At 34.6% G+C, this 12,082-nt stretch overlaps 2 long non-coding RNA genes across 3 annotated transcripts in view; both read left to right on the plus strand.

The window, feature by feature from the left end:
• Positions 1-12,082, plus strand: part of LOC125106809 (uncharacterized) — a 149,313-nt gene that overhangs the window by 47,092 nt on the left and 90,139 nt on the right. The window lies entirely within an intron of this gene.
• Positions 4,403-12,082, plus strand: part of LOC125106810 (uncharacterized) — a 32,809-nt gene continuing 25,129 nt past the window's right edge. For both annotated transcript variants that reach the window (XR_007129433.1, XR_007129434.1), the window contains exon 1: positions 4,403-4,488. This is a non-coding gene — a long non-coding RNA (uncharacterized LOC125106810). The remainder of the gene's footprint in view (positions 4,489-12,082) is intronic.

Genomic DNA, 12,082 nt, shown 5'->3' on the forward strand with positions numbered 1-12,082 from the left:
GATTCAGCCCATGACTGTGTGTAAAAACAAGTACAGAGCAGTTTCAACCTTCAGCACTCCCAAGAGTTCCTTACAGAGAATGCTTATCCTAGCAAAAGCACATGAAATATAAATCTAAATGCACAATGCTTTGTCCTATTTTTAAAATTACTGTCAAGCCTTCAAAAAAAAACATTTGTTTTTGAACTTTCTTTTTCAGGGACTTTAACACTCATAAAAGAATTTTTCTTTCTTGAAGAGTGGTCCACTGATTTAGGAAATTAAGCCCAAAGACCTCCAACCATGTAGCATTCTCAGTGACAGCATATGAGGTTAAATCATAAAACTTAGTATTCCACATTATAGTATGAATTTCAAGGATCTATTGAAAGCACAATTGATGAAATAAGATAAAATTGTTTATGTAAGAATTTGTTGAAATATAACTGAGTTATTTCTGATTTTAGCTTGCTGAAATCAACTTACAGGGTAAGGAATATATGCAGACTACCAACAGATTAATCCAAAGGAATGTATCTTTAAATGCAATCAGTCTGTATTAAGAGAATTTCAGCTTTTTCAAATCATGGAAGACAAGAGGCTCAATGTATTCTGTGCTGGTCAGACCACTTGCCACTGTGGAAACCACTGTTTTTTTAAGAATGACATACATACATGTGAGTTGTTAGAAGTGTTCTTGGTTTTGTATGGATAAATGACAGTTTTGGTCCTGTTTAATCTGAAAAAATATTCTTAGAGGATACATGACAGTATTTCTGAAATGTGTGAATATTTGCCATGTGAAAGTGAGATAAGACTCTGAAAGTAAAATCTGTGGAGCAAAAGCAAGTGAGTAAATATTACAGCAAGGATGGTTTTACTCAATATGAGAAATCACAATTACACCTGCCCAACCATAGACATCTCCACAGGAGGTAATGAAGCTTCTCATTTTACTTTCTACTCACAATTTTTATTAATAAGAGCAAAGACTCTCACCAGATCACCATTTCATCAACTCTACATACATTAGCAAAGAATTTAAGTGTGTCATTTTGGTTTAATAGGAAATGGACTCACAAAGGTCCTTTTAGAAACTAAGTTATTTTTAAGCAGAGGCTTGTCAGTAGTGATTTCCCTATGATTGGAAATATTAGAAATGGGTATTAATTGCTAGTGAACTGATAGAGGGACTTTTTGTACTTGATGGAATGTTGAGTTACATCCTCTTAGGAATTCTTATGTAATGCTAAGATTTTTACAGCCTTAATAAAGACCACTAAAGTAGGATTTAAGAGAGCTGGGCTTTCCTATTCCTTTGTCCTCATTTGATCATGGAAGATTACTTAGCCTCTCTGGTTTTTATGTTTCCCAAATGAGAGGATCATACTGTATGATTGGGTTCCTTCTAATCCCCCCCCAAGATCTATTAGATATTATTTACATATAACATATATGAGTTTAAGGTGTACAATATGGTTATTAGACATGCATATATTTACATATAACATGAGTTTAAGGTGTACAATATGGTTATTAGACATGTATATATTGCAAAATGATTATAAACAGTAAGATTAAGTAACATGTCAGTCCCTCACATAATTAAGATTTCTGTGTATATGCAGTGATAAGATCTCTCTTAACAGCTTTCAAGTATATAATATAGTACTGTTAATTATAGTCACCATGCTGTCCATTAGATCCTCAGATCTTATTTATATTATATTTGGGAGTTTATATCCTTTGACCAGCATCTTCCCATTTCCCCCACCCCTCTGCCTCTGGCAACAACCATTTTACTGCTTCTACGAGTTTTGCTTTTCTAGATTCCACATATAAGTGAGAACATCTAGTATTTGCCTTTCTCTATCTGACTTACTTCACTTAAAGTAATGCCCTTTAGGTTCATCCATGTTGTCACAAAAAGACAAAGTTTCCTTCTTTATTATTACTGAATTATATATATATATATATATATATATGTGTATATATATTATATATGTATATATGTATACACACACATATACATATATGCATATATATCAATCACAGCTTTATCTGTTCTTCTGTTGATGCACACTTAGGTTGTCTTCACATCTTGGCTGTTGTGAATAATGCTGCAATGAAGATATCTCTCTGCAATAGTGATTTCATTTCCTTTGGATATACACACAGAAATGGGATTCCTGGGTCATATGGTAGTTTTTTGTTTTCTTTTTTCTTTTTTTTTTTGAGGACCTTCCATACTGTTTTCCATAATGGCTACATCAATTCACATTTCTGTCAACAGTGCACAAGGGTTTTCTTTTCTCCAAAGCCTCACCAATAACTGTTTTTTATTTTTTTGATAATAGCCATTCTAACAAGTGTGAGGTGATATCTCGTTGTGGTTTTGATCAGCATTTCCCTGATTATTAGTGATACTGAGCATCTTTTCATGTACCTGTTGGCCGTTTGTATGTCTTCTTTGGTAAATATATATTTATTTCCTTTGCCCATTTTAAAAATTCATATTTTTTTCTTGAGTTCTTAAAAAAAGGATTCTATGTGCAAAAATAATATAATAACACTGTTACAAGTCATCAAGAGAAGGGATTGCCTAATGAATGGGATAGTTCATGATATCCTGTTATATACATAATATGATGCTTACTGGAGGTCTTTGATGAGGTAGATTTGAGATAGAAATTGAAGAATGGCTAAGATATAGAAAGGAATTTCATACCAAAAGGAGAGGAAGGACAAAGGCAAATTACTGGCAGCCAGCAAATTTGGAGATAGTGAAAAAATCTTTCAGTGGGGTACTCTGGCCAAGTGGAAGGTATGATGAAGCTATTCTACATGACAGAAGTCACCAAAATCAATGGGTAAATTCTGTCCTGTTCTTATAAATAAAATTTTATTGGATTCCACCTATACCATTTTTTAGTTATTGTTTGTAGCTGCATTCCAGCCACAGTGGTAGGATTTCATAGTTTTAACAGAGCCCTATCTGGCAAAATCCTAAAATATTCACTACCTAGCTATTTAAGGAAAAGCTCACTGACTTGTGCTATGAGAAATCATTATGTGGCCTTAGAAAAGAAAAATAGAAATACTCTGCCTGTGAGAAATCCCCAAAGGATGTTCTCTGCAGCAGTGATTCCCTGTTCTTTATTATTTTGAAGAGGAGTCACATGATAATTGTTAGAATATAAAAGACAGTAATGGTTTGCTGGAAAAGCAGGAAGATCCTACTGATTTACAGCAGCTAAATCTCTGCCAAGGAATAAGAAGCTGATTTACAGTTTATTTAAATGACAGTAATTTGATACCTGCAATATATGATATTTTGCGTAACGTCAAGTATTATTTCATCTTCAGTATTCAACAATAAATCTTGCCATGGCTTTAAAGATTCAGAGAACAGTTAACTACATAAGTAACTATGCTGTCTGTACCTGGTAGATGGAAGATATATGAGAAAGTTTTCATTTATTTCCTGTACCTCATTTTTCCTTTATTCATCTACTCATTTATTTCTTCTTGGCCAAAGAGGAAATTCACTTCAAAAAGCTATATTGCTGAGAAGTATGGTGAAGGTGTAACTCAACTAAATTAGACAATTCAAAGATAAATCCGTTACTAACTCACCCCCAATTTTTCCTTGATTTGTGCCTTTTTCCTTTTTACATGGCAGATGTCTGGATGAGTTCCCAGGTCAACTTAACAACCGATGATTAGTTTCATGCGATTGGTGAAAAGTATTGCTATCCTTAAAAATACCTAGTTTCAGACCCTATCAGCCTGTAAACATAATGATGCCATTACTATATCACTGCAATTCTAAAATTGCTTTTTAGGACTTTTATTATTTAACTCTGGGATAAAAAAAAAAAAAATTTGAACCAGTTGGGCTTTCATTGAAATTGCTTGAGAATCATGAGTAAATCTTTAACTACAATACTGGAAACAAGTTGAGAAACCATTGATTTTATTACCCAGAAATGTGAAGACAACATTTTTTGTTGTTGTTATTCTCTCTTCTCACTATTTATTTAAGAGACTTTACATCTTTCCATTACCTTTGAGTTGGACCTAGAATCAGACCAATGAGAGCACTTAATTATCTGCTTGTCTTTGATAGGCAATGAATTTCCCAACCTCTCAACTTGAGTTTTCACATCTGTAAAATGAGGCTAATAATCTCAAGCAGCTGCTAAGAATTTTAAATGAGAACGTAAGAAAACACACGGTAGGCCCTCTTGTTCATACATTCAAACATTTTCTGTGTTGATGTTACAGAACCTGACTAGTATTCCTTATTGCATAACAGTCTACTTGGAATAAAGTATCACATGTTCCAGAACTATTAAAGGAATGGTGGCAGTTGGAAGTTCATAGAAGGTGACTATGAATGATTAAACAGCTGCTCTGGTTTTAGACAGGTCACTGCCAGATTGAAATGTCTTACACGTTGTCTAGATAAGGCAAGCAGCTGATTGAAGAAGGCATTCCCCAATATTGGTATCGTACCCATTCATCTAAATTTGTTTTAAAGATAAGCATATCAAGTCAGTATTTTGCAAATGAAGAAAATATCAACCCCAAACTGACCCTCAATATAGGAGGCAGAAAAGTTATTTAAAACCAATGAAGCGGGAAAGAGAGGTTCTTGTCTCACAGAGTCAAAGAATGAATCTCGTGAACAAAGGAGAGTGTAAAGCGATTGTGAGAATACAGAAAAGGCTTTCAGGAGTTAGAAAGTTCCAGACAGAGGGGCCCCTGAGGGGTTTTAAGTTCCCTTGTAGGTCTTCAGTGCTAACATCTCTATTAATAGCACCACTGAGTAAAGATTAGTGATAACACCTTTATTTATTTTTAGTGATAACACCTTTAATAGCTTACTTCCTTTTTAATTTTTGTTGGTCACAAATAGCTGTTATAACAAGACCCACCTCTGACACCTAGGGCAGGGTGGTCTGGTTTGGTCTATTTCTGTCTCCTTACACCTCCACATTTTTGAGATTTTTGTGAGCCAGATCCTGCCTGTAGTCCTCATCTCTCCCTACCTAGCTCTGCCTCTCCCTTACTCACCAGCATTACAAATATATATTATCATGAGAAATTCAGTCAAAATAAATTCACTCTAGTGAGAAAAAATTGACAAAACCTCAAAAGAGACAGAGTTTAAGGTTTACAGTTTATTAAGAATGCAGTAAGATGGGGTGCCTGGGTGGTTCAGTCAGTTAAACATCTGCCTTGGTCTCAGGTCATGATCTCAGGGGTCCTGGGATGGAGCCTGCTTTTCCCTCTCCCTTCTCTTGCTCTGCCTGCCTCCCACCGCCCCATCATGCTTGCTCTCTCTCACTCTCTCTCTCAAATAAATAAATAAAATCTTTAAAAAAAAAAGAATACAGTAATATTAAAGAATAAAAGGAAATATTTTATAGATGTAAAAAAATCATCAAAGTTTTAATGACAGTTTGGAAGAACATACATCTAAGAAGTTGCCACACTACAAAATATTTGTATCTTAATGGTAGTTTGTCATAAAGTGTGTTTGGTTGGTTAACTAATTTTTAGGTTAAAATATAAGGCAAAGTACTAATATTTATATTTTTTATTACAACTACTTCCAAAAAATGAGCCATCTTGAAATAGCCTGTTGTCACTGCAACAGGAAGGGAAAAACAGAATACCCCTTTCTCCTCACTCTTGGATATCCCAAGAATCAAGACTTTAATCCTATCTTGGCAACTATTGCAAATGTAAACATTTATGGATTAATCAGTGTGAAGCAAGTAAGTTTCATTTGGAAAATTTTATATATTTCTACATTCTCATTTACACACTGCTTATCTATCTTTAACAAAAAAAAACACCTATATTTTGAGGGAATGCATATTTTCTGGGGCTTAGATTCCTGCCAGTAAGAATCTCAGGCTAAAACTATATATTCTTTTATAGTATTGGTATAATGACATTGCATTTTCATCATTAGGGTATTTTTATTTGTTAAAATTTGTTAAAATTATATAGATCTGGATGATGAGATAATTATATATAGAAAAGATTATTATTTTAAAGATAGTTTTGAAGTATTACAAATGCTTAACAGCATTCTGTACTTTGGATCTGTTGATTTAGCCTTCCTATTCTATTTGTTTGTTATAATTTCACATAAACATAATGACTGTGGTCATGAATCATAATGATAAGAATGGTGTAGAGATTCTGAAACATCAAATAATAGTGAATTATCGATGGTATTGTTACACACTGAAATTCTATATTTTTCTCTAAAGTGGCTTTCTGTTATTAAACTTGTTTTAACTACTGTTAGGATGAGCTTAGATTATACAAGGAAAATGTAAAATATTAAATTAAAATCTACAGTAATTGGTAAATTTCAGCCTTCTCCATGCCAGCAACTCTTCACGGAAAATGAACAAACAAAAGCCAAACAGTTTTGAAAGGTTTCTTCCGGGAAGGGCATTTGAAAATAAAAGTATTTAAGATGCCAGAACATATTAAGCAACCCATCTCCCTTCCTCTTCCTGAATGTTCAGTGTTCTGAGCACATAGGCATTTTAATGAAGATACCTGAACATCAGCTATGTACAAATGATATCCATGCTTTCCTGGATACCTCCATGAATAGTCTAACAGAAGGATCATGAAGGAGAAGGGGTTTTTGACATGAACCTCATTTCCAGTGTCATTTAATTTCCATATGAATGGGTTTCCTATAGAATAATATTCCAGGCCTATCTCAATCTTCATGTCCCTCCCTCTCCTTTAAAAGAAGGAATAAATGATCATATTATGGAGTTAGGGAAGGGTTCAAGGCATACATAGCTCAACTCTTTCCTCCCTGCCTTCATTTTTTTGGTATCTTTCTGATGGCAGAAGGCATGTCCTTGTGATAAGTTTTAAAGAAGTCTCTAGTCTGGCTTTAGGAGTCCTGGGGATTTCCAGGACTTCCTGTGGCTTGTGCAGGTGTACATTACAATGCAAATACAATAAAGCTCACCACAGTGAGCTTAAAATTATTTCCTGATATTTTCCAGCACTCTTTCAGTTAGGAGGGAGCCTGTGCCAATTTAGACCAATGGCATATAAGATGAAATAGCATGTGACACTTGTAGTGCACCAGTGATTAGCTGATGAATAATTATCTTACCTCTTTTTTGCTGACCCAGCAACTAACAACTGTTGTAGTTGGTAAAGCTATGAGGTAGTGGAGCCTGAGAATACTTGCTTCCAGAATGGACCTTCTGCCCACATCAACCCAAATGTTTGGGGTTTTTTTAAAGATTTTATTTATTTATTTGACAGACAGAGATCACAAGCAGGCAGAGAGGCAGGCAGAGAGAGAGAGGAGGAAGCAGGTTCCCCACTGAGCAGAGAGCCCGATGTGGGGCTCGATCCCAGAACCCTGGGATCATGACCTGAGCCGAAGGCAGAGGCTTTAACCCTCTGAGCCACCCAGGTGCCCCCCAAATGGTTTTTTAAAATTGTAGTTGGGATTGATTTCAAGGGGGTGTGGACTGTGCAGGTGCACAGGGTTATGGGCTAAGAAACTCCTGCTGTTTGATTTAGTGCTCTGTGGTTGACATCTTGAAATTCTTTGTAATTTTTTTGAATAAGGGTCTCACATTTTTATTTTGTACTGGTCCTTGCAAAATATGTACCCAGTAATGACTCCAGCAAAACCTAATTAGTTCTAACTAAGGAAGTATTTTTAATGGCTGACAATACCATCTACTCCTAATTAAAATAAAAGAAAAAAGAAAGAATATATTTAAATATTGTTGTTTAGACACTAAATTTATATGCCAGAATATAAATTTATATTCCAGAAGCATTTTAAGTAGGAGAACTATCCAACCACACAACAAAAATAATCCATTTGAAATCCTGCATAGGCTTGACATCACAGACCTTATATAGTTGTTATTAAAAAAGAAGACTACAAAGAAGATGAAGAAGAGGAGGAGGAGATTAAATCAGAGAGGGAGACAAAGCATAAGAGACTCTTCATCATGGGAAACAAACTGAGGGTTGCTGGAGGGGAAGTGAGTGGGGGGATGGGGTAGATGGGTGATAGGCATTAAGGAAGGCATGTGATATAATGAGCACTGGGTGTTACATAAGACTGATGAATCACTGACCTCTACCTCTGAAACATACATTTTGTATTAATTAATTGAATTTAAATTTTAAAAATTAAAAAATAAAATAAAATCAGAAAGTGTGAGCCCCCCACCAAAGAAAAAGAAGAAGAGGAAGTGGAGGTAGAAGAAATGGAGGAGAAGGTAGGAGAGGGTGAAGAGGAAGGGAAAATTGAAAAGAGAGAAGGAAAAGGGATTTTTTTTTTTCCCTGATTTTGCTTGACAGAGAAGCCACATGGCCTCTGCCCTGTAATTTTAGTTCTGGTTCCCAAGCTGTACATGGGAACCTGCTTGGTGAAAGATTTTCAGTTTTAAAAACTTAGCTTTAAGAGTGTGAGAAATGAAATTTTACCTTTCGATCCTCTAGGTTAGAGGAAGAGAAGCTCATTGAAACGATCTGCAATATTTGCTACAGACAGGACTGATCTAATTCTGGGATTTAGAATTAGGAAGCCATCTTAAAGCTGCATCTTGCAGAGGAAAGGCTGCAAACACTATGTCTGTAATGACTATTTTTCTCTATATTTTAACTCCATACCAGATTTTTCTCCTCAATTCCAGATCCTGTATATTTAAATAGTCACTAGAAATTTCTGTTTGGTGTCTGATAGACACCTCAAACTCCACCTGCGCAAAGCTTATTATGCCTTCTCCTAATTATCTCTTTGGTAGTTGTTCCCTTACTCTGTAATCAGTACTATATCATCTTTGGTTACTACAGTCAAACACTCGGAAATCGTCCTTTGCAACCCCATACCAAATCAATTATGCTGACTTGCAGACAATGACTTAAACATATCTCCTAATCATTTTGTTTTCTCCAGTACCACTAAAACCAACTGATATCTCTATGTCCCTTGTTTCTTTTTTCCTAAAATTTTATCCATATAAAATCTCTGTAAAAGGATCTTTAAAACATACAAACAAAAATGTGACTCTGATCATGATGCTCCCTTGCTGAACCATTTCCCAATTACAAAACAAACTATTGCTTTGAGGATACATCCAACTTCTTAATTTGCTGCATGAGAATCTCGATCTTCTAGCTCTTCCTTTCCTCTCTGCCCTCATAGCTTTTCACAATCCATCTTGTACTTTTATATTCCATCATATTGAACTTCTTTGTGTAGCCTACAGGCTTCCCCTCTGCATACTATTCCCTTTCATGCTGTGTTCTGCTACCTATCCTCCAAATTTTGGCCATTTCCCATTCCTTGGTGAGGACTGGACTTAAAATTACTGCATCTGAGAAGTTTTTCTCACTGTTTTCATCCTTCAACACTAGATTATTATGCCCAACTTTCCGATCTCCTTGCATTCTTTGTTTCCTACCTTAACTATGGTAATTACTATATTGTAATTACCATATAATGTATAATTGTGTATGTATAATATAATATAAAAAATGTATAAAAGTGTAATTGTCTATATTCCATGAAAAACTATATGCTCTATGGGGTCTATAGGATGTGATTACTTTGTGTATTGATGTATCTTCATGACTAAGAGACTTTCTCATGCATGATATGCTATCAACAATAGAATGAATGGATAAGAGAATGGATAAGTACATAAAAGATTAAAAATAAAGGACATTAATTTATGGTGTCCATCTCAGAGGTCTAAGGTACAATTACTCTTATAATTTGTAACCTTGTGAAATATCCATACTCTAGCTCAGATTTTGGACAGCTTCTTGATAGCTGTATTTCCCTCACATCAGTTCACACCATGAATAAAGTACACAAACTACACACATACATATATAAACTGTACTACTGTATTTGTGCACACTCCTTCAGAAATGAAGTTCAATCCAGCTTAGAAATTAAATACTTTTTTCCTATTCTCTAAGTAAAGGAAAAAGTAGGAATGATCAAGAGGAGGAAGTGTTATATGTGAACATCTGTCATGCCAAACTCAATTTGATCCTACTCCTGCTTTGTTTTTATCTCTCCCCCAAATTTAGCCCTTGGACATGTCATTGTGAATTAAATTCATCTGATTGCCCTTAAATTGTCCATTGGCACAATTTGCCAATTTTAAGGAATATTTACATTGTTATAAAATCAAAAACACATTTTTGAACATTACTCATAACTTCAGCCCTATGTAGAAAACCCTCTTAGTCTTTCCACATAACCTGATAAAGACCTCTACCAGTTTTTCAGGTCTTTAATATGTATTAAATCAAGAAAATATGTTTGGTATTAAAGAGCTCTTTTTTGCCAAAAATGCCTATCTCCTGTTGTTTTTTGTTGTTGTTGCCTGCATGTTCTTCACTTGCCTTTTGCTTAGATAGTTGTTCTTCCTTCAGTTTACTAAGTATTTTCCTGACTTTCTTGGCTTCTGGACCCTTTCATGTTACAAGGAATATCTTTTATTCATGGTGATTATCACATTTGTAATGTCATTTTATTTTTTATGTACATCTGATTAATGTCTGTCTCATTCAGTAGATTATATGAAACAAGGGTCCTCGTCTTTTCAAGCTCACAATTGCAATTCCATCACCTAGCATATTAATTTGTGCATAAGAGGCTATTGATACATGGTTTAGAATGAATAAATGATTTGCAGGTCTTCAGGGTACAAAGTAGGTGAATTTATAAGTCAAATTGAAGCACACTTAGTCAAGTCAAATACATAAAAGTTATCATTATTATGTATAAAATACAGGGAAAGAAATGAGAAAGTGAAAAGAAGGGTGAGAATGCAAACTACCATTCACAATTCTTCCTACTTTACGGCATTCTACTATAATTCTCACTATAAACCCACATTCTTTCTATTCTATTATTTTAATTTTACAAATGAGAGACATGTGATGCAGAGTTTAAGTAATTGTTGCAACTACCCAAGCCTAGGAAATGCTGAGGTGGGAATGAGGAACCAGATCTAATCATCTCCAAATCCCTCCATCACTCCATGACTGAACTACTTGAGCTTGTGACCTCACGTTCCCTCTGAAATCCTGTACAGCCTTGCTTCTGGTCTTTTGTCTAAAGAATGAGTTCTGTGGAAATTGTGAGTTTAAACCTATCTTAGACTCACATCTTCCTAATTGCCTTTTCTCTCTTTCCCATAAGTGCAGCCACAATTTAAATGCTTCTGCAATTGTTGATTACTGCATTTACACTATGCCAGATGTTATCTTGTTTGAATTGTGCCCACACACTGCAGGTGCAAAATAGAGGCCACAATTGAGAAAATTTGGACATAAGTATCTCTGTATTTTCATTTAATCTATATGCTTGGCCATATAAATCATTTTCTTCTGATTTTTTTCAGCTTTCTCTTTGCCTAGCAGGCTTATTTTGTATTACTTCAGAAGTTTTTAAAAGTAAGATTACTACAGTGTATTTTTTTAAATAAAAATATCCTCATCTTTGAGGTAACTTTGCATTTCCCCACATTACAAAAGAGAACACTTGTACATTTTTATTTGTACAAATAGACCTAAACCAGTCATGCTTTCCACAGAGCAGACCACTATATGGGATATGACAATAAAATAGCAAAAGTATGTAAGTATGTATGTATGTATGTAAGAAAATGGATCTGGATAATCCCACAATTACTCTTCTATGAGTAATCTAAGTACTCTAAATGCCAGTATAAAAAGATGAGTCCTCTTACATTGCATCCTAATTTTTTTTTAATGTGTTCTCTATTGTTTCCCCTATTATGTCAAAAAATGTTAGGACTTGTAATTTTGTTGCATTCACAGTGGTGTTCTGCTGTCTGCTATACCTAAACTATAGGTATAGGTATAGCAGACAGCTAATATGGAAACATAATGTTTCCATAAATATGCTCATTTTAGATCACTATTTTATAGCATCTGAACAGCCACTATATTTCATTAAATCTAAGACATACTCAATTGTGTGATACATCTTTATGTTAATTACCATAAAGAAAGAACAATAAAAAAACATTAC

This window comes from Lutra lutra, chromosome 8, assembly GCF_902655055.1.
Source record: "Lutra lutra chromosome 8, mLutLut1.2, whole genome shotgun sequence".
Taxonomy (NCBI): domain Eukaryota; kingdom Metazoa; phylum Chordata; class Mammalia; order Carnivora; family Mustelidae; genus Lutra; species Lutra lutra.